General features: G+C 48.5%; 1 protein-coding gene and 1 long non-coding RNA gene across 3 annotated transcripts in view; one reads left to right on the forward strand and one right to left on the reverse strand.

The window, feature by feature from the left end:
- The window catches only part of LOC105566151 (E3 ubiquitin-protein ligase MIB1), a 412,872-nt gene that overhangs the window by 220,980 nt on the left and 168,533 nt on the right, over nt 1-23,359 (forward strand). The window lies entirely within an intron of this gene.
- On the reverse strand, nt 7,322-18,885 carry LOC105566150. Its single transcript, XR_001009254.1, has 2 exons — nt 8,246-18,885; nt 7,322-8,129 (listed from the first exon to the last, which is right to left on the reverse strand). It is a non-coding gene; the product is annotated as an uncharacterized LOC105566150 (long non-coding RNA).

Consider the following 23,359-nt stretch of genomic DNA (forward strand, 5'->3'; position numbering starts at 1 on the left):
CCCGGATACGGATATAGATATTTTTAATCCAGGATCATTACAAGGACCGTATGGAGAAATATATATGGTAATTACACGCCTGTGCACGTAATACAAATCAAGCGCGCGCGTTATTCGAGGAGGAGAGTTTAAACACCGCCCTACGTCATCGGCACGACCGCGTCCGAGCCGGGGATATCACGAATTCCGGACGATCGGGATTAAAACGCGGCCGCTTCGGTCGAAGGAGTACTAAATGCCAATCCGTCCCGAGACCGGTGGGACATTCCATCGGGAGACGTTCCGATCGCGCGCGTTTTCACGCGCGCGTTCGCCTCGCGTGCACACCCCCTGATTCTCCCGTCCCGGGGCGCAATTTATTTCCGAATCGGGCGCACGTCGAACTGATGGGGAAAGCGGGACCCACGGACACGCGTGGCGTCGCGACACCGGCGCGAGATTTACCGGGCTCCGTTCGAAGGCGGGCATCTGACGAACGGTAGACGATAACGAGGAGGAACAGGTGTGGAACGTCGGACCCTCTTCGCTCTTCGGTGTCGCGCTATCGTTCAGTTTGCCTTCCATAAACAGGAAAAACCATCGCGTACCGATCACCCTCCCCTCGGCCCTCACCGCGCTTCGCTTCGAAGAGCCCTCACTCCCTTTCTCTCTCTCTCTCGTTTTCTCTCCCTGTCTCTCTGACAGCCCCGAAAATCTCGCATGTGTACTACCCACCAGTCTACCGCATTTATCTTGGTCATCCCTATCGCATGGAAGAGAGAAAGAAGGGAACGCAGAGAGCGAGGACGAAGGGGGATGGGAATCACCACGGAATGTAAATCACCGGCATTTCGAAAAGCCTCGCGGGTACTCCGGATTTTGCGGTCGATCCGATCGCATTTATCGGGCGCGCCGTCATTTTTCTCGCTCTCCGAAGCTGGATCGCGGCCCTCTCACAGACGAGGCGCGTTCATTAATTTAGCCGCAATTAAACGCGCCGGCGTTGCGCGTCGCGGTCGCGAGGCTGAGCTGCGTGTGGCGACGTAATTCCTCCCAGCGATGCGTGAGAGCCGACACCTGTCGCGTACAGCGCGCTCCATCTTCAAAGCGTCAGATTTAACGACGGGATCCTCCGTGGAATTAATCTTGATTGAACGAGTCTCTTTCTCGGCCGCGTCAGCAATTCATGGTAAATACGCTCGCGGCGACGGCGAGTACCTTCTCGATACGTTTGTAATGGAAAAATCGCCCCGGAGAATCGATCCCGGGATTCCTGATTAAAGTTTGACGTAACTAAGATGAAGTACCCCCGATATCAGTCCTCCCCTTCCCCCCCCTCTCTCTCTCTCTCTCATACATACGCGTGTATCATTACGCAATTCGTAGTAAGGTATTGACATAGCACTAGAATACATAATTTATCCCCGCGGACTTGGTTCGTGCGCCTGCCGGATCTCTCCCGGGCGAGTCAATATTTGCCGACGTCATGGAATTTCTGCTGGTGCAGCGTCGCACGACCGGGGTATCCGATAGATACGCGGGCGGGCGAACGCTAGCTTTGCCAGATACGTCGCTCTCGCTGGAGCCCGCGACCGTCGCCGCCGTTGCGGCACGTAAGACGATCCGGATCGATACGGGGATCGAACTCCGAGTTACGCGCCGCGCCGGTCTGCGTCGACGACGGCTCCCGGCGTTAACGTAACGATTTAATTCCCCGACATTTCGTCCGGGAGACCCCGACGGACGAACGAGCGGAGTCAAAAATATCGGAGGGTGTCGAGGCCGCTTCGTTTGCACGCGCCCGCCGCCTCGCGCGGCCGCACCCGCATGTAATTGTAGGGAATTGCGATCGCCGGTCGACCGAGTCGCGCGAATTCGCGCATATGCGCGCGACTCAAATCCGAACGTTAATCAATAACGATAAATTGCCGGCCGATAAATTATATCCCGCCGGCAATTACAACGAATTACAAAAATTAATTAAAAACTCTATCCCGCCCTCGCCCCCTCCCCCCGCCCCCCGCGTGCCACGCAGCCGCGTAATCCCTTTCCCGAATGCACTCGGACGCACTCTCCGGCTTATTTGTAAATCGCATTTCGCGCGTGATCCCAAGTTTATTTCCCCGCGAGCAGATATTTTTCGCGTATATTAAATTAACGTATAATTGCTGTTACACGGACGACGCAGTCGTTCCATTTCATCATTCACTCCACGCGCCCGCGCTCTATGCAGTAGAAATAAAATAAACACGCGGTGTCCGTCGAAAGCAATCGTCCGACCCGGCGGATAATTCCACTCGGCGTTCGAGGATTTTTCTATTTTTTTCTTCGTTTCATTTTTTGCAAAATGAAAGAGATACGAACGATTATATACGGAGTAACGCTCGTATCGGATTCCCGCGTTTGCTTTGCCGTATTTGTTAAGTGCGCGCGCGCGCGCGCGCACTTTTTCGACTTACTCGAAACTTACCTCGTGTCCCCGAGGAGATCCGCCAGGATTCGTCCCTTCCTCGCGCGGAATCGGCGCGGCGTCGCGTCGAAAACGTGCCGGCGCGGTGACGAGTAATTCCAGGCTCCGCTCGGCTTCACTCACTTAATATCCAGCAGTTGGACCCTTCGGCTATTACACGCGACCCGTCGAGCGGATCCGCGGCCCCCACGTCAGTTGTGCGCGCGATACTCCCGAATACGCGCGCGACGCCCCGCAGCGATTTACATTTATTGTCGCGCGCCGCCCGCGGCCATTTCTCGCTGACCGCCGCCCTGTTTTACCGACCGCCGCCCGCCGCCCCCTCATCGATACGTCCGGGCACTCGCGACTCTGGGCATGAGCAAAAAGATTGTCGTAACCGTTTACGATTCTGTCGTAAGGGTATTACATTTGTCGTACGACAAAGTTGTTAAACGCGTTGATTGGCTACAAGCTAGAAAATTTCCTACAACAACTTTTCTAGCTCGCAGCCAATCAACACGCTTGAAAAATGTGTCGCACGACAAATGTAATGCCAGCGGCCTGAGCAGAAAGATTGTCGCAAGTGTTGACGATTCCGTGGTAAGATTTAAGTCGATGTCGGAAGTCAACGCACAAAGAATTGTCGTAGACGCATTCCTCATGTGCGACATACGTCTACGACAATTCTTTGTGCGTCGACTTCCGACATCGACTTAAATCTTACCACGGAATTGTCAACACTTACGACAATCTTTCTGCACAGGCTTACTTGAATAATTTGTCGCACGACAAATGTAATGCCAGCGGCCTGAGCAGAAAGATTGTCGTAAGTGTTGACGATTCCGTGGTAAGATTTAAGTCGATGTCGGAAGTCAACGCACAAAGAATTGTTGAAGTCGCATTCCTCATGTGCGACATACGTCTACGACAATTCCTTGTGCGTTGACTTCCAGCACCGACTTAAGTGTTACGGCAGAATCATAAACAGTTACGACAATCTTTCTGCTCACACCGTCTCTCGGTCACCCGTTACTCCTCGACCTGTTGTGCGCGTGCCGATTTCGCGCGGAATGTGCGGCCCGGAGGGATGAACGCGGTCTCGACAGAGGAGGCTGTTCATCGTAGTCGTTATTGTGGGCTCGCGAACAAGAGAGCCATTTCCCATCTCGGCGATCGTCTCTCCAGGCGAGTCTCTCAAATATAATTAGTGTCCGCCACGGACGCGCGAAAGTAGGTTAGGACGATGTTGCCGTTTGCGCGCGAGGGATTTATCGGGGGATATTTGGATGGCGGATTTTTTCTTGGTGAAAAAACACGGGCGAGCGTGCGATATGTATATTTTACTTTCTCTGTTTTTGTTCTTACTTTCGTGATACTCGATACGCGCTATATATATATATGGTATATATATCCTTTCTTCCTTTTTTATCCTTCTGCCCTTGTCTCCGCAAGGCGAATAAAATGAAAGTTTTCCCAGCGTTGAAATGTATTTTACGTTTAATTCGGAATGAGACGTGGAATATATAGTTTAATTCGGAATGAGACGTGGAATATATAGTGCGTGTACAACGCAATTAATGGATACGTTAAAAATTGCGAAGCTGCGAGAAGAAGGAAATGTAACTGGCAAGAGCGAGGAGGAGCATTAATCTTGCGGAACGATGAAATTTACGTTTAATTCAGAATGAGACGTGGAATGTATAGCGCGTGTACAACATAATTAGTGGATACGTTTAAATTTGTAAAGCTGCGAGAAGGAGGAAAGGTGGCTGGCAAGAGCGAGAGGGAGGGTTAATCTGAAACGCCGAGTTGTCCGTTCGGGCACGGGGGGTGTCAGCTGTGAGTGACGCCCCTCCCTTTACATCCCCCTGTTCCCGCAACCGTTTCCGCCGAACCCCGCGAATTACTTTGCGCTTCGGTATTATTAATGTACGATTTCGAATTGGCGCGCATTTACGTGTCCCTCTTTCACGAATATTTCCCCCTTTTGATTTACCTCGCTCCCCGGGCGGAGAGAAGCCTTTGTGACGGCTGAAAATCCTCAATTAAAATCCGCCGCGTTCTCTTGCTCTCATTCGCAAACTGGTGTTTCCAGAGAAACAGGAAATGGAGATTTGGCGAAATAAATATTCCCGCTATCTACGTTAAGAATTGTTAATTAATGTTAAATTCGCATTGCCGTATCCAGTCGAGGATCACCCTCGATCTGTTTCGCACGCGCCCTTATCGTCGCTCGAAAATGTACACGTGTTTCTCTTGTATTCTTTCAGGTAAGTGAAGCATCGAAACCTCCGCCGAGGATGCGCTTTGACGTCGCTGACGGCGGTGAGTAACCAGATTTGTCGAGATACTAACCCGAGAACGCGAAAGACAATTCTATCGCGTCCCATCGACGCGCGTTTGCATCAATCTTTTAGCAGGGCGCCTACGTGACAGCGACTATTTATCGTCGAAATGACATTAATCGTTCTCGTGCCGAAGAGTACGCCCGCGCGTTTTTCGCGAAATAAATATTTCAGCGAAACGTTTAACGTTGCGGGCGAAATTAATTCGCGAGGCTGGTGAAAAAAAAAATTCGGGAGAGAATGCACCGGCGCGCGCTCGCGCGAAGCGTCGTTTCGTTTCGCGCGTAGCCCGAAAAGGAGAAATGATTATTTTACTTCTGACAGAAATAAATAGATCGAGTATTTCATGCGCGGAACTTTAGTGACGTTGCGCATATTACGGTATTGCAAAGTTATTCCGCTCGCGAAACGCTGGAAGCGCGATTTACTGTTTTGTGGAAAGTACTTTTCCCCATTTGCGTCAAAGAGAGGGTTGGGGGAGAGCGCCTAAGAGAGAGAATGAGAGAGAGAGAAAGTGAGAGAGGAGGACAGCAACGTGTTAAAAAGCGAGTAGAACGAGGGAAATGCACTCAGAGCAGAGATGAGAAAAGTTTTGTTGACTTGGCTGAAATTTAATTTCGACTGGAATTTCGCGCAGAGTCCACCGACATTTTTATTAGTTCAAGATTCGCTCGCGGATCATTTTGCCGATTCATTGACCACCCCCGGACAAATTAACGATTTTATTCGGAGGTGAGCGTGCCGCTCTCGAACGTGTTCCCGCCGCGGCGTCCGTCGCGCGTTTCGGAGAGACGCATCGCGAAATATATTTAAGAATCCGGCGACCCGCTTCAGTTTTCTGCACTATGAGTTTCTCTCGACGTTGGTTTATATTCTAGACAAGATTTATGCAAGTCACAGATTATACCGTAAACCTTTATTTAACTGAAATTAATTCAAAGATTCCTTCTTTATTAATAGTTGCGGTTGTGGAATACGTCAAGGATAATTTTCAAGTAAAATTAGTATTATTGGAATTTGCTCTTTACAACGTGACATATCGTCGTATATTTTTTTAACTCTCTTAATGTAATTAGATATGCTGAAGAAGGCACTGTGTTGCCGAAACGCGTACGTGTAGAATTCATGCATTTCCAAAATGAAATTTTACATTTATTATCGAACACCGAAAAATCTTGCTTGTTTAATGCTATTTGGCCGTTCGATTAAAATCTTCTTATACCATACACAAGCGTTTAAGAACTTTTATTTATATTTAAGAATATTTTTACGCGCGGCCTCCCGCTCGCTAGTTTAAATTCACTTTTAATTGAATACGCACGCCCGTTTATTTTCGAAGAAGATCCTCAATCGGCGGAATTTTTATTTTCATTACGTGGAAAATGTCGCGCGTATACTTGATCGCGAAATCACGGTGACGGTTCATTTAACCCCTTTCATGCCCAACCGATATCGGTTTCGATGCAAACCAGTTTCCAGGACCAATTTCCGTTGTGATAACATCAACTGTATGTTATTTCTTTATGAATCAGTTGTTTCGAGCTTAATAGAGAGAGAAAGAGAGAGAGGGACGGACCACTTGCAACGTTCAGCGCGTTCGTACCTGGACGCGGTTTATTTACACGTTCCGCAAATAACAAACGCGTACATACAAACCGTTCTTTCTTCGCGTTATTTTATTTACACTCGCGAAAATAATGATTAATTTCTCGGAGGAGACTGAGAGAATTCGAAATTGCCGCGGTACAGGTGCAGATACGGAGGGGTTAATTATCCGCGGCGCGATGCTTCTTATCTGTGTGAAAGCCTTTAATGCCGCTTGATCGCTCTGCGCATTGTCCTCCACGGACCCGGGCGACGGCGGTGGCATTTGTGTGCCCCGCGGGACGCCGGGCACCACGCGGTGACGCGAAGGCGTTCCGTGCCGGCGAGACCGCGCTTCAACGTGATGACGATTAATTGATCGCGCCACGGAAGCGAAAAGCGAGGCAAGACGCGGGTCCCGTGAAACGCGAAACCACCCTTCGCGTTGTCGTCGAGTCGTCATCGCGGGTCCGCGGCGGTAAAGCCACGTTTTATGATCGCAGTTATGGTGCGAATTAGAACGCCTTGTCGTAAAATACACGTCCCCCCCGCCCCGTTCTCCAACGCGCGTGTTGCGTATTTACTCGGGTGATTTTTAAGAGTAATCGTAAGCTTCGGTAGCGCGCGCGTTGGCACCCGGATTGCCACCCCATTGCTATTTGGAAAGCATCGGTCGCGGGCGAAATCTATAAAAGGATCCTCCGGGGAGAGACTGATTCGCATTTCCCTCTGTGAATGAAGAGAGGACCGGCGAGCAAATAGATAATAAAACCTTATTTCTTACTTGATTCCAGGAGAAAAGTTAATTTACCTCGTTGGATTTTATTCCGTAGCTTAACCATGCCAGGACGTCTAATATTACAGTTTCACAAATCGCGAAAGAGAATGTCGCTGCACGCCGCGTTATTACCCTGGACGTAGAAGGCGGGTTTTCCAAACTGAATAATAAACGTCGTTTTCATAACTGTGTGGCCTTTTCGGGGCACGTTTCGTACACGATGTAGGGCAGGTCGAAGTTTTCAATCCCGACAAACTGCCGCGCAAAACGTATCGTCTCGGATTGAATTTCAGCCGCGGTCGGAGAATCTGATTCAGAACAGCTTCGACGCGACGATGGGACGGGTTGACGGGGTGGCAGCCGGGTGGTAGGTGGGCGGTAGGTGGAGGTTGTAAATGCCGTCGTATTTAGGGAACCGATCCCACGCTCAAGGCTGGGGCTCGGCTGGCAGGCAGGCAGGCTGGCTGGCTGGCTGGCAGGCAGGCAAGCAGAGCTCGCGTGTCTAGACCGGAAGTGGTTCTCGTGTTAGGCGTGGCTCCTTGATATACAACCCCTTGTATCTCACGCAGCAGCAGCTACCCGAGTGCCCCCGCGTCGGTATGCTTCCTCCGCCGCTGTGCACGTACGGGATGTCCAATAACCTTTGCCTAACCCCTTGAGGCGGAACGAAGTCGATCGATCTCGAGCGCCGGCCGACTCGGAAGTTATCCGGTGACCACTGATTTCTGTTCTCCCCACGGTAGGTAGGGGGGAAGGGCTGCTCTCGTTCTCCGTCTGCCATTCATTCTCCTCGAGAAATCTCGCGCCCCGCCCCCGCGGCGAGGTTTACCGCTGTAATTCAGCATCGATCCGAGATGAATCGCACTTTTTCGAAACACTCGCGGCATTACTAGGCGACCGTAATCGCTCCGGCGATCAATCCCAGGATGTTGAACGTTGAGAGTATTTCGAATCATCGCGCACCCCGAGTAACAGAGCCTACTCGTGCTGCCTGTAGGAAGGTACATGATCAAGAGTTTAGTAAGCAAATAATTTCGCTAATTATTACGTCATATAATATGTCATATATATATATATATATCGCGTAGCGTAATATTACCCAATTACCTGATGGCGCGATCTACTGTAATAACAACGTCCTTGTTCGTATTGACATAGTGATCAGCTGCAGCTGCGAACACCTAGGGCATTTATCGACCAAGCATAAATTGTCTGCATTTGATTTGTCCCATTATCGGGTTATTTCCTAAACTAACAATCGTGCCTTGCGTCGTCTAAGTATGTCGGCGCTATTTACCGGCGAAACATTTTCCCAACTTGATTCAGAATTTCATCCCCGCGAGACACAGAGTTTTTAATCTGTTAAATAGTTCTAGTCTTTAATTCTAATTGTTTGAGGGAAACGGTATTGTTACGTCCGGTTGTAATAAGACTTGTTATTCATCGTACCACTTGAGAAGTCACGGCGGATTCTAAATTAAATTGTTATTCGAAAGATACAAGTCCCCTTGAAATTGTTTGTTTGCATGTAATTGTACAAATGGAAAAAGGCGCGTCTACCGTAACGGATGCTGAGAGATAACGAGTCGAGTGCTGTTGAAAATCTTGTTGAGTTTATTAATTATAATTTTTTAATTGATTACAGATGAAAAAAAATTGATCATCAAAGCTAATTATGTCTCGGTAGCTTCATCAAGCTGATCTTTCCTCATTAGGTATTCCACATGACGCGTCCAATTAGCGAACGTAATTAACGTCTCTCCCTTTCGTATTCTAAACACCATAGCTTAGAGTAGCATTGTCTCGATTCGTGCAATGATTAGAGGCCAATCGAGATCGGGTATAGAAAGTTTTGTTAAAACTCCAAATGATCAAAGAACCATTTAACATGCGCTTCGAAATTCCTAAATTGGCTCGTACGTTTCTTAAATAATTTGGTATGTTGAACTTGAAATACAGCTTGGAATAATTTAGTAATTCGAAGCGATTCGAGTTTTCAGAATGAAATAATGAATTATTCCACAACTAAACATAATCGAATAACGTGATCGAGCCGCGAGCTCCGTCGAACGATAGAGAAATTGTTCTAACCGGAGAGAATGTCACATTGGTCGGTTGGTCACAGTATATCGTAATTTGATAATTAATGGTGCCTCCAGTTACTGTGCCAGTAACCCGTATCGATATGCATAATTTTGCGCTCGTACGCGCGTATTATTTGGACTAGAAGTAACTAATTTGTCGTATAATACAACTTGCAATACACCGTCGGTAGTATAATGCTATTAATGATCACATTTCAATACATTGATCGTCGTGTGCTTTTTAGTAATCCACGCAGCACGATCTACGGTTCGTCTGGTACTGGTATTCTATTTCAAACAAATAATATAAACAATAAAATTCGCAAGGCTCTCATGCGACGAACGCAAGTTCGATGGAGTAGAGGACTAAAGAGCCGTGATGGGATGTTAGTGTCCAAATCCTTTTTCCCAGGTTCGAACCCTGGCTAATATTTTACGCAATAAGATTCCTTTGATCTCGAAATACTCTGATGTTTTCTAAGTTTTTCAAAACGCTGACGCACAGGGATTTTGCTAAAGCGACTTAATTACGAGTTCCTAAGTTCGAAGGCGGGCGCGAAGAAATCAACGTTCGCGCGCGGACGGGTTGAAACTGAGGCCCCGGCGAAACCCGAGAGGAAGAGAGGCGCGTTTTGCAGCAGGATCGGGAGGTGTGTCCCGTGCAACTCTCATAATGCGTACGCGACAAGGGCTCTTCTAATTCCGGTAGCCGCAAGAAAACTGGGACAACGCCGACGGCGGTACCTATATCACCCCCCATCTACCATCGCGCCGGCTTCGCCTTCGCCACCGACACGGCGGGCGACATCACCGCGGACGAGATTACATTACTTAGAGGCCCCTACTTTGCGGTCTCGTGAAATGCACTCAAACTAATTTGCGCCCGAGAGCTCAGCGCCGTCCCCCCGTCTTCCCCTCTTTTTTCTTCGCCACTGCCTCGCGCGGTGGCTGCGGACGCAGATGAATCCTTTTGACGCGTTAATCCAACTTTGCTCTCGCGGCTTTGGGCTCGTTTTGAACGCGAGGGAGAGAGAGAGAGAGAGAAAGAGAGAGAGAGAGACCGTGCTTGTGAGTGGTTAACGAGGAAGAATTTAAATTGGTCATCGGGAATGTGTGTGGGCCGGCCGAATAAGCGCGCAGCTGAGAGACCTTGCACGGTCTTTCACGTTTTCATCTTTCCCCCCCATCTTCGCGTATCTTCCGCGTTCTTGAACGTTGTTGAGAGACAAGTAATTTTCCGTTACGCTTCAAAGTTTCCTAAGTTCGTTGATACACGTTGTACTGGGTTTACCTTCTTCAAGAGTCTCTTGAAATCGGACTGTTGTTTAAATCGCCCGTTCTTACGTCCTCATTACAGAACTTGTTACGTAATTGAATTTATTTGTATCCTGAAATTACTTCCGCGGATTGATAGCGATCCAATTCAAAGGGACGACACGCATCGGACGATTCTGCCCCGCGCGTCCACTCGCTGTTCCGTGTCGTTCGACGTGCACGAACCTCACTTCTCTGTTTATAAATCGCGCGCCTTTCTAATTATTTTTAATATTGAAATATAAAGTTGGAACTACATCCGAATTTAAAATATCTGCCAACTTTATCTGCATAAAAGCCATTAAGCGCGATTACACCGCATTAGCAAATATTCCGCGAGAAGGAAAATGGAAAGAGAGATTAATCGCTTCGCTATCACTCACCATTCCATCGGCGATATCTCCCGGCGCGTTAGGATTATCGAACTACAGTAAATGCGTTATCGCTTTCGTCGATGAGTATCAGATCGGAGTAGTGAGCGATCGTCCGCGATTTTATCCGGAAACTGAATCTCGGCTGCCCGACATTTTTTTTTTTTCGATAAAAGTACACGTACGCGCATCAATAATTAACCTTTATTAGCCCGTCGCGCTAATGAAATGTATATCAGGGTGGAATTTAATTAAAACAGATATTTAGGTCGAGTCTGTGTAACCAGCCGGCTGCCACTGACATCGTCGTTATCGCCGCTATCATCGCCGTAGACGGATTAGAATATTGGCACTTGCCCTCTTTCGTCCCTCTGTGTCTCGGAGGACGCCACTTAAATTCTTCAATTACCGTATCTTGGCGGCGAGACGCCACTTCGTGAAGGAAAAAAAATAGAAAGGAAATTTTTCGAACGCAGGAGAGCCGTTCAATAATGCTGTTTTGCATTATTGAACTTTCAATACCAACTTTCAATTGTTTCTCGATCCGAGTATAACTAATTCAGAGCTGTTATTCGCGAAAGCTGAATATATCGCAAATCGTGAAATTAGTTCTGTTTTCTCCTGTTATTAAAAACCTCTGTGAAGTTTATATATCACTTATAAAGCGGCAGTGGATACACGGGAATCATTATGCGCGAGAGGCATCGTTAATGTCCTTTCCTCTTTGTATAACAGAATTACTAAAAAAGGTATTCGACAACCGTGCGCGAAACCGGCGACAATAACACGGCGAAAGGTCTGCATTCGACGCCTGAAGTGCCGCAAATTTATACAATTAAGTCTAATAAACGTCGGAATAATTAGAAGCGTAATTGTTGTTGCGAGGAATAATTAAAAAATAATTGCACTTGTCTCCGACCAACGACGATGCGTATTGTTTCTTTTTTTTGCTGCACTCGCTACGCCGTTCCGCGTTTTATCTTTTTAATATCTCCTTCGTTCTCTCTTCTACCGTAATTCTATTTCAATTTCAAAATTATCTTTCGTTAGTTTATTCTCATATTCGAAATTGATCTAAGACGCCTGACAACGCGCGATAATGAATGATTAATCGGACTGTCCTGTACAAAGAATGTTTTTCGTATCTCACATGTTTTTTACGTACGAAATTACTCGTCGAACACATCGAGCTAATGTATCTTTATCGAAGTATCTTTTAAAAATGTATACGTGTGTGTTGGACTTTTATATTTTTTTATAAATTACGCGGAACATAAGACACACATATTTTAACAAAGTTATATTCACTACCTATTGTATATTATATTTCTACGATTCTGTTACGATTGTGGTACTATTATTTATCTCCATTACTACTCGAGATGTATGCAACGAATTCCACTTATCCAGCGCACGTGGCCTAGTCGATTTCTTATTCTTTACAATTAGCATTTTTTATCTTACATATTTCTCTGCATTCGAAACAATTTCGTCGTGAAATATAACAGGTTTTTGTTATCTCCGTCTCTCTTTACCCCGTTAATTTTTGCACTTTTAACTTACTTTCGGATTTGTCGATTTACTGTGTTTGCGCGGCATATATCACATGTCGCAATAGCAATTTGCTGCAACGAGTGCACACTGCGAGACTGTTCGCCGGGGCGAGCCCGTTGTAGTTTCCAGTACCGAGAGAACCGGCCACAAAAGGGGATTTAATGACGAAATCCGGATTTAGTGAGGCGATTCTGTCGGATATAAGTGCCCAGAGAGTCGTAAGATCGTTTATATACTAGCCGTTATTCGTAGACTTAACTTTTATATAGGCGGCAGTTATCGCGCGGAACACTACGCCGCTGCAGTAAATTTTGAACAAACGCCGTGACTCAGGGAGCTTTTAAAGCTCACGGGAAAGTATCGTTCCGACGAATCCTGTCGATGGCGGTAAAGCGCGGACACGAACCAAGTTGTCGCTGTAGTTGAAATGAAACGTCGGATAATACGATAGATTCGTTTCATTTGTCAATCCCGACAAATTCAGAGTCCCCCAAGAGAGAGCGGCTTAAATATATATAAGTCTTAATTTACATACACAAACACACAGACACACAACGCTTCTTACAATTACTTTGCTGTTTCACTGACATCGCAGATGTCTCATATGCGACTTTCTTCCTCCCCTTCATCCTCTCACTCGCTCGACGCTCGGCGCTCGACAAAGAGTTCGAAGTTAACAACACTTGTCCATCTTAGAGAAACGATAAAAGCGAGTACAGTCGAAGTCTCGGAGTGGAACTCAATGGACCAATATTTTAGAATTCCACTGATATTCCTTACGTTACATTCCGCATGAAAAGTGCCCTTTTGTCGAAACGTCGCCGATCTGATATCCCTGCCTGTCCACAAGTGCTCGGCGTCTGCCAATAATCTCAATCTCGCCGCATACACGAGCGCACGCTAACACAGCCATTTTATTGCCTGCCTACGTACGCCAATGACGAGCGTTTACGATCAACTTACGGATCTTGTTCCCATGCCACGTGTGAACCAAGTACGCTTCCACGTGCTACTAGAATATACGTAAAAATCGCACACAGTTCAGCTTACATAACGCCGCTTTGGTCTTTTCAAAAGTGTCTGCGTTTGGTTTTTCTTTCTTTTTTTTTTACTAGTGAGCTATTGTCCAGGTTGTCTGGACGGTTGGAAAACTGTCACTTCGCTCTCACTGTCACGAACTCACTAAACTGGATGAACCGCGGGCGGCGATCGTACGTCGTGTCGGCGATCTCTCGGGGCTGATGTCTAATGTCAACTACAGCTGGTTGAAGGGGACCAAATGCGTCAATTGGCGATATATTTGACCCGTGTTCAACCAGCTAAGCTTAACATTACATGGGGCTCGCTTGCGTCCATCTTCTCTCTTGCTGGTTCGCGTCGGCTCGCGTAGCTTCCTCAAGCGAGTCGCGGAATCCGGCGCGACCTCGCGTTTACCCTCGCTCCCTCGCTCTGTGCGCTCTACGTGCCCGTCCGTCCGTGAATGTCGAACGCAGAATCGTCGGCGCCTCTGATTCTGCTCGTGACATTTTGTGCCTCCCGATCCGTAATAGCCGATAGCGCGGCGCGCCGCGTTACATTGTGGCTAATTGCTGACCTTTACTTTCGGACTTTACCCGACATCGCGGCAGACCGTCGGCGTTTGGGATCGACAGGCGGGCCCGGCGGTCGATCGAAGAGGGAAGGAGCGTATCGAACGACCGCACTTGAAGAAGTATCGTTTCGTTATATTTTTGTTGTTCGCAATTTCTTGGGGCCGGGCGAAACCGTACGTCGGTGGTCGAGGCGAAGAATGAGATCCGAAGGAAACCGACACCTCGGGAAGTTGCACAGGTATCAATGACGACGAGTTAAAGAGCCGATGCTACTCGAAACCGATCGACAGAGACAATGGCATTATCGTACACATTCGTCGCGGAAAGCAGAGGCCAGGATCGTGTCTTTAAGCCGCGCCGGTGCCTTCCGGGCGGCCATTAAGGGTGTCATTGTGCGCGGCGACAGAACGAGGGGAGGTTATTGGCAGGAAGAGGGACATTAAGACGGCAACAATGGACCCCGACTCGAGCCACCGAGCCCATCCTCACCGTCGTTCTACGTCTTCCGTCCTGCCGAGTGCGGCCATTTCTGGAATCCGCCCGATACCAGGTCAAGCGAGCTCGGCAGAATCTCGCGTGAGGAATCAGTCTTTGGAATTTCGCGAAAATCTCTCTCGACTTTTTCCCGAATATCCAAGATGGAGACGTTCGTGCTCGGGAAAGAGAGAGAGAGGGGACCATCTCGTCCGCGACGGAATGGATTCCTAGCGCCGACGATCGCGCCGTTATTGCGTCGAGGAGGAATCGAGGGAATGACGCGTGCGCGCGCGTGCGAATAACTATTCTAGGCCCGGCATGATGCGCGAGTAACACGAGACGTGTGCGTTTAAATATATCTCGCGACCATGCACGAACTCTTGTCGCTGGTCCGCTCGTCCGTGGCCGTCGCCGCGTTTCATCGGGAGCAACGAATTCCCGAGGGCCGACTTCTACGGCAGGTACCGTGCACCTCGCGGAAAACGAAATCGTCGGCGAACGGAGCGGAGCCGAGAACAGAGGGTGAGGCGCGAGGAGGAGAGGATTCTGCGCGATCCCCGTGAACGGGAGGAGAGTCGAGGGTCTCGATAAAACGTCTCCGCTCGACCAACGTCAAATATGGCAATGCGATACGCCTCGCGAGCGAGGCCATTCATCTCGAGCTCATACCTTGATGCCGATTCCCCCCGGGGGACTCGCCGAGGACCGCCCTGGACTCTGCCCTGAATCGGTTTCCGACGCGGAGAAAGAGAGAGAGAAAGAGCGAGAGAGAGAGAGAGAGAGTTTCTCACTCGGGACGGGCACTACACACCATGTATACGAAGCTTCGCGGCTCCTCTTCTTCCGCGCGAAACTCCCGCGACACTATTTACAACCAGGCAATATCCACCATTCACAGTCGATCGTCGTATCGTCGCCGAATCGTTGAACGTAGCACTGCACCATTTCGCGATTACGCGACGCCGGCGCCGAGTGTCGTCGTCGCGACGCGAATATTTCAGACGCTCGCGCAATTCTCTCGCGGACGTCCCGTTTTCGCGTATTTTTAGAAAAATTATGCAACGACGCGCGACGGTTTTACGCCAGGGCACACCTGGGCCTCGTGCATACTTCACTCCACGGTATCGGGTAAGATCGGCCTCTCCTTGGATTCATAGTTCGATAGGGTAGCAAAGAATGTCGATAACAGCAAGGTCGTTGGTCATCGCGTAGGAACTTTGCGCGACGATATTTCTCCGCGTCTACTTGATGGCTATCGTCGTTCTTGGAGAGACCAGCGGGTGGACCGAGGCGACAAATGGAAAAGTCGCCTTGGCGAGTCACGGGAGACGAGATATTAGACGGTTCCCAGTTTTCGTTGGACGGTTCTGCCGCACTCTGCTTCGTTCGCCTCGTTCGCTCGGTCGATGATATTTTCGTCGACGACGGCGAATCGCGACTACTGCGGGTATTATGTGTGCGCGGATATGCGTGAGTTGTGTGCGAGCAGAAAGGGAAGAGAGAGAGAGAGAGAGAGAGAGAGAGAGATAGATAGACGAAGGAGGGGCGACGACGGAATATCTGCCGGCCTATATCCGGAGCGAGTCTTCTCATAAGATCACTTTTTTTTCTGCCGTAGCGCAGTTCTCGCGGCGTTCAGTGTCGAAATTCGCACGTACTCGTGGCAACGATCAGCGTGTCTTGCTGTAATCGGCCGATTCGAATCTCGAACACGTTGCCCAAAAGGGATTGGCGAATCCCGCGGTGCAGGAACTTCAATTACGCTAACGATCGGGACCGGGCCGAACTCGCGAATTAACGGAAGTCGGCTGGCGCGACGTTAATATTCTAGATATTCGATACGCCAAACTGACAAACTCTCAAGCGAAAAGGCTCATATACAGCGAATTCTCATGCAATATTCCGCAGCGGAATATGCATACGCGGGTAAATGTCGATAGGTAACGGGCTCGATATCGAGTACCGTATTTTAAGTTCCATTCAACTTTTAGCCCGTCGTCAGTCCGCTTTTACCGTTTCACTTTTATCCAGTTTCGATTTTCTTGCCTCGTGTCCCGACGATAATCGAGTCTGATATCGTCCCGTAGTCGAGTCGTCCCGCTCGGTGGCGACCGGCGAGGGGCGAGACGGTATGAACGGCACCTCAAGGCCCGACTTGCCCGCGGAGAGATCGGACGGGATTTCTATTTGGATGACACGACGTTATACCGCGGGCGATAGGAGCGCGCAAAAATAAGCGATCTAAAGTTAGACGCGGTCTTAGGACGTTGCGCTAATTCCAACGCTCGTCCATCACCTTCGAGTCTCAGGATACGGCGTCGGGTCATCTCTCGCGAGTAACCTCTGCCTTTCGGAAAATATTGCAACGCGATATCGCGCGGAACGATGTCAAGAGCAAGGCGATTATTTTACTTGCAACTGAGAGCCCGCTTGTGTAAAAATAAAATCGGGGATATATATCTCCCGAGGGATTCCTCAATAAGTAACGAGGGAACGATCGAAAACAATAATGAATTTTTAACGCCTCTCAGCCGAGAGCAGCCTTGGCGCAGTCCGCGTTGAATATCGAAGAAACGCGACGGTCAAAGTTGAATTGAAGGATTTATCTCGGCTCTCTTAATTTTTGCTCTAACAAGAAAACTTCGGGCTGCTAACGAAGTTGAGTTTTCAAATTAGACTCGCAGTAAAGCAAGCCGTTTGAGATTAATAATTCAGGGGCGCCTGCTCGGGTGTAAAAGCGGACGGTGACGAGGCGAGCACAGCCGGATGAGTAATTTTGTTTACGCTCGGAATGCTATGCGGTCACGATTCATCGAGTTCGGTTAGGCGGATGATCCTATCGATGAAATTCAACGGAAGATATCACTGCTTGTCATTCTGTCCGGCTTCGTCTCGCAAATCCAGCACTGACTGTCGAAAGAGAAGCGCATTCCCTCTGAATGCGAGGACCAAGGACTGAGAGAAAGTATTTTGAGGACGTTTCCGACTGCGAACAATAGGCATCGCGAGCTCCGATAGGTTCCTGCGCACAGATACAAAGCCCGAGATAGAGTTTGAACAAGAACTTCCGTCGCTGTTAACTTCGACACGGTTTCGAACTTCCGATCGTAGGGCCAATATCCAACGAGCGCAGGCTCTTTGAGCGTCGGAAATAGTTTGCGACGCTTTTTAACCTTGACTCGAGCTGCTTGCAACGAAACGCGTGGGCGTCACGCTTGGAGGAAGCGGTTCGACGCGCTCGCAGTTCAGATTGCGTGATTCGAGATTTTATTGCGAGGAGAGACGGAGGAGGCGCATCTCGTCGGCATCCGTCGGACATCGTGCGAGCATCCGCGTGTCTTAAAGTCGACGTGCCCTCGAAGGCCAGCCGATATCTCTTCGACACGCTGCTATTATTAGACCGACAATGGACAGGCTTCGGTCCCCGTGCCCAACTAGTCTTCACGCCGCGAGTCCGTGCTATTCCTGTCAATTCGCCACTGACCGCATCCACGAAAAGACGCGCCTCTCGCCGACAATTCCGAGATAACGTTCGTTATCGAACGATCGAAGCGAACGCGGCTCGTAACGATCGCGCCCCTTTAAGGGACGCCTCAAAACCCGCCGGAACACGGCAATCTTCGATTGTTTCACGTTTTCCGCTTACGTCAGTTCTACGTCGTTCTCGCGCGTCTCTCTGGAGAGCCGCGACGTTATCAGTTGCGCGTAAACAAACGGATGCTGTTCTTGAGGCGCGCCGACAAGACAATTACGAATATTTCGGCCGAAAGTAATCGCGATCTTTGTTCGAGACACACGCGTCGTTTCGTAAAGCGCACAGTCTACGGCGGTAAACGGCCTGGGCCTGTTCGTGATGGCGTGTCTATTGGCGTCCGACCACACGCTACTGTCCTCCCTTGCGGCACGTCTGACTCGACGGTACCGTCTCTCCTTGCGCCGTATGCTCAGCGGCCGTATCCAGCGACGTTTCTACCGTCGCGTGACATTTCTACTGCGGCGCGCGGTGACCGCGTCACGTATGACCACGCGCCGAGTAGTGGCCGTGACTACTGGCCGTAGCGGTCTACCGGGGAGGCGCGTCCCTTCGGCCTCGTCCCTGTCGAGGGCTCGTCGTGGACGTCGGCTTCCACGCTGACTACGTCTCCTCGCAGCCGCACTCTGCCGCAGCTGCGGCACCGCTCGGAGGAACCGTAGGATGCGTATGCGTGAGTATGAATGTGTGTGTGTGTGTGTGCGTGTGTGTGTGCACGGGGGACAAATATGGGAAAAAGAAAAAAGGGTCCTGGAGAGAAACAGGAAGAGACCGCGTCGGAGTAAGGCAGATACGAGGAGAGACGAAGAGAAAGAGAACATGGGAAGTGGAGAAAGAAAGAGAGAGAAAGAGAGAGAGAGAGAAAGAGAAGGAGGAAGAGAAAGAGAGGAAGAGGAAGAGAGAGAGAAAGAGAGAGAGCGACGGTAGCGAGATCCGACGGTCCGATCAGAACGTGAACGTACTACTTGGTGGGCGTCCGGGCCCGCACTGTGCAGCCGACGGCAGGCGTCGCGACGCTTCCCCGCCCGAACATGCGAGCTCCGTGCTACACGGGGGGTAGGGGGCGAGAGGGTAGTAAAAAGGAGGGAGGGAGACGCCGGCGCCCCGCACGCCTGCGTACCAGCGTACCACGACCCTTCGTGGCAGGAACGCACCAACCCTGTCCTATCCACCCGAATACCCACCCATTCCACGCGCGCACACACTCGCGCACACGTACACACGGACGCGCACCACCGCTTTCGCCCGCTCACCCTCGGCCCAGCCCCGCCGCACCGCTCCAGCCACCCACCCCCCGGCGTGCTCAAGCAAACCGACCACCCACACACACCCGGCTCTCACCCTACCGCTCCCCTCCATCGTCCCACGCCCGTCACTATGGAAAATATGAATTTGGGTCAGATACCAGCCGCCGTGCCCTAATGAACCTTTAATGTGACCCATTTCTTCCTTTCCTCCGCACGCCGACGTGAAACAACTCTCTCCCTCCCTCCCGCGCACCCGTCGCTTCCCCGCCCTCTTCTTCTTTCGTTCTTCATACCTGCGTGCGTCTCGTCCGTTATGGCGCACGCACGTTTCGAACTTTCTTCCCAGATCGTCCTCTCTTTCCCTCGCTCGCTCTCTCTCTCTCTCTCTCTCTTTCTCTCTCTGTCTCTCGCGTGCCACTCCTATCCTCTCTTTTCCGCAGCCGAGCGAAGGACGGTCCTAAGGGTCGTCGTCACGGCCGAGTTTGTTGGCACGATTGCACCGCGTCTGGCTATTACGATGCTGAGCGACACCTACCGCCCTTTGCGCGGATATTAGAGCCCTTGGCAATTGTTCTTCTTGTGCTTCAGTTATACATACAACTTGCATCACGCTTGCATTCGTTTCGCATTCTTGCGTAACCACCTTCGAGAGCTTTAATCCTTACGCGCGAATGGCTCGTGCTGCATGTGTCAGATGGCGGAAATAGAAATACTATGACGTTGTATTTACAGTATCATTGCGTAATGCAGCTCTCTATATTACGAGAGTGCAAAAAAACGTGCTGTGTAATGGTACGATAAAGGTTAAAATTTATTCCACGTTGTTAATTGCGGGACACGAGCGCGAATAACGACGATCGCTTTCAACGATGTCTATAATTAAATATCGCATGACCACCGGCACCGATACTAATATTGCTGCATTATTCTCGGTTGTAATATTTCTGAGCTTATTCGCTCGTGCTTCGCATTCCAGCGCATCGATCGTCTCACGCGATTTAGCCTGATAATCGAATGCGAAAAAAATTCATCTCGAGTTCCTTTCACATTAACGCGTGACTGAATAATTTTCTTTGTAAATATTTTTTTCTTTGAACTCGCAGACAGATTTAATATCGCCAGTAGTTTAAAACCACTGATATGTCGTTTTTTAAAACGACCTACACTGGTCAATGTTTTTATTTAAAAAAACGACGCTTCGGTCCCAGATTTAGACTCTTTTCAAGTGATCTGTTCGCACAATTGTTAATAATCTCATATCGTTCGTTTGGCCAATATCGTTATTGATCATTGAGGTAATGAGGTTGTGAGATTATTAACAATTGTGTGAACAATTGTGTGAACAGACAAACGAAACGTCGTTTTTTTTTTAAATAAAAACATTGCACAGTGTAGGTCGTTTTAAAAACTACATATAATTATTTTTTACTTTAATGTATTAAATTAAATAAAAAAAAATATGAAGGTAGTGTTGGATTCTAAAAATATATAAATGATATAGATAAATTTGAAAGAGCGTTATCCCGCAATTAGCAAAAGCAATGTCTCGAAGTGTACTTATACTTGTTAGATTGGCAATGCTTTGCGATCGATAGAAATTGCTTTGATGCGACACAAGTTATGACATTGCGCAACGACGGCATTTTACTGGAATGGAAAAGTTGTTCGTTTTAATGCCGCTCGATGGTACGCGGCCTTTAAGATTAGCTTTATTTTTTCAGAAGTAAGTAATCTGGACTGTGAAAACATGCGATCGCCGCGTTAAGAGATTTAAAGCCATGGACCGTGCGTGCGCGCGATCGCCGTAAAGGGGCAACCTGTACGTTCAAGGATCGTATTTCTCGAGCATTAAGTTCGGCTTTTAAGGTCGGGCGAAATGAGTCGCGTGTGAACATTTATCCTGGGGTTACATTCCGCGAACTGTTTTCTGTTTACGTAATTTTTTTTCATTTCTACATTTCCTTAATTGCATATCGCATACGGCAACAAGATATTTTCGAGGGAAAATATTCTATTCTGTACTTAAGAGCGAATAGAACATTATTCTTGCAATTACTTTAAGTAGATTTCAATTGAAACTAAACTACGGCAATTTCTTTAAACGGTTCCTGTACACGTTTGTGACCGGCTAAAAGCCGTTTTCGCAGAGCAAACTTCCGATCCGCAATTATGTTACTTGTATTCCTTTTTTTTTATAAATCGCTTTCTCACTTTGCTACAAAGTGATTACTAGCGCATATTTATCAGATACTTTTCGCTTCCCTTTAAATGTATAAACTGCTCTTCTATTTATAGCAAGTAATTAGGAGCGTGTACATCGACAACGCCCTGTTATCGATAACGTTGACCGATTAGAATTGCATTTTCAACGCGTTTGCAGTGGCCTGTTGTATCGAATTAAAATCTGATGTAAATCACTTATAATTATGGTGCGTCGCGTGTATATTACACGACGCGAGAGTTGCTCGGCACGCTATGTTCGTTAAATATGGCTGATATGTAGGGACGAAAAGAAGTAGATGTCACGGTCGCATTTCGCGATAAAGGCTCTGCGATCGGAATTGTCAAGACGATCGATTAGTTGACGCGCTTTGCGGCAATTAAATAAGCGAACCCCGTGGCGACACGTATTCGCCCTCTTTCCTTGGACATTTCTCGTAGTCGATGAATGAAAGCGCATCAGTGAATGGAACATGGGGTGAGCATCGCGTGACTGTCGATCCACACATATATACACAAAACGCGCGCGCGCGCGCACGTATACACGCGGTTTCTTCTCGAGGAAAATGAATGCGGAAGATGATTCACGACGATTTGATTTTCGAACAGACCCTTACGTAACGAGATGCAAATTTCGACCGTTCAGTTATAAATGTGTAAAGGACTACGGTTGTTAAAGATTCAGGAGGAATTAAAACAATTATGCACATGTGTGCGCGGTGAAGTAACAAAAATAACGATACTAGTCTCTTTAAGAACAAAGTCGCATTTAGCCTGAACTTCATAAATTGCCGACTTATCGTATTCATTTATTTACGAACGTGTACACGCACCGGCATAAATGCTGTCCCTATCCTTGTGAGGTGCACGCACACAACTACAGGGACTCTAGTTGTGTGCGTGCACCTCACAAGGATAGGGACAGCATTTATGCCGGTGCGTGTACAAGAGTCAGGCGGATATTGCATTCTCATTTGCCGCGACTAGAATTATTCGAGACAAATAAGAAAGGCAGAAGACAGCCTAGACGTGGTGCAGCGGAAAACAATGGCCCTTAACGAGTCCGTAAATAATTGATTTGGAAAAGTTACAGAAACAATACCGACATCCCCGAGCTAATGCAGCGTACAGTATACCTTCCGTCCGAATCTATTTTCCTATCTGTCTCTCTGTCTCGTTCTCTTTTCTCTCTCCCCCCCCCCTCTCTCTCTCTCTCTCTCTCTCTTTCGACCCCTTTTTCCTCTCTTCAAAGCGGGTTATAAAATCCATTATCGCCGCGATAAATATTAAACTTCTCTTTTCGCTTTCGTTTCTCCGCGTGAAATTGCTCTGCGCCGTTAATGGCCTTGTTATCGATTCGCATCGTCAAAGAAAACACCTTTTGCGAGGGTGAGCCATGAGACGCGATAGCGCGCCCCGCAAATAATCCGTCTTCCGTCGAATTTGTGCCACGCGCGTTCTCATTAATTTCTCACGTCTCGGGCGACGGAGAGACCCTTCGGATTCGCGTTAAGACGCTACGATCCGAGTCGAATTTCCGAGCGCGAGACAAAAAAAGGAACATTTGAGATAAGGTGTAGCAATCGCGACTCCCGTAATAGCGCGTATAAAACATAACGCCGAGCTCGATATCTTTCTGTCCTCGCAAAAACCGTGTACGGAGATCCTGGTGAAAAGAAAAGTACATTGAAACAGATTCGAAATTAAGTATTCTATAAAAGCATAGGATATTCTATAAAGAACATTTTGCCTTTGCGGTAAAGAAGGTTACTATTTGTCGCAACAATGAATGGAAATAAACGCGACAGGCTTCATTTGGTTGACGCGAAA

Source organism: Vollenhovia emeryi, unplaced genomic scaffold (genome assembly GCF_000949405.1).
Source record: "Vollenhovia emeryi isolate VEMERY1.0 unplaced genomic scaffold, V.emery_V1.0 DF939146.1, whole genome shotgun sequence".
In the NCBI taxonomy this organism is placed as follows: Eukaryota; Metazoa; Arthropoda; class Insecta; order Hymenoptera; family Formicidae; genus Vollenhovia; species Vollenhovia emeryi.